This window comes from Anarrhichthys ocellatus, unplaced genomic scaffold (assembly GCF_004355925.1).
Source record: "Anarrhichthys ocellatus isolate YVR2014 unplaced genomic scaffold, GSC_Weel_1.0 scaffold31, whole genome shotgun sequence".
NCBI classification, from domain to species: domain Eukaryota; kingdom Metazoa; phylum Chordata; class Actinopteri; order Perciformes; family Anarhichadidae; genus Anarrhichthys; species Anarrhichthys ocellatus.
Window position 1 is genome coordinate 1,237,033 of NW_022280061.1, and position 479 is coordinate 1,237,511.

Consider the following 479-nt stretch of genomic DNA (forward strand, 5'->3'; position numbering starts at 1 on the left):
CTCTCTCTCTCTCTCTCTCTCTCTCTCTCTCTCTCTCTCTCTCTCTCGCTCTCTCTCTCTCTGTCCATCCATTTCAGCCCTTTATTTCTGCGGTACCCTCCGCTCTCTCCTCCAGCGGAAGCATGTTGCGCAGTGAGACCAGCACGCTGCACTCAACATCTACAGTATATCACGCAGTTCTCCCTTGCGTAATTCACCCCGAGTTGCCTTTTTATGCAAATGTATCCCGATCGCCATCATATGTTCCTGTTTGAAACGGTGCCCCATCATCGCCCTGCTTGTCGTTCTCCTGTCTCACCTTTGATGTTCAGTTTCGGTGCAGAGAGCGCAGGGACTTGGAGGAGCATGGCAGCAACACAACGACTTCACTGAAGCTCATTTAGACGCTATGCAAAATTGCTCATGGGCACTTCAGCAGTGGAGGGGAATGCGCATCACAGCAGCGACTTGTGTGTGAAATGGACATAGAGAGGAGGAGT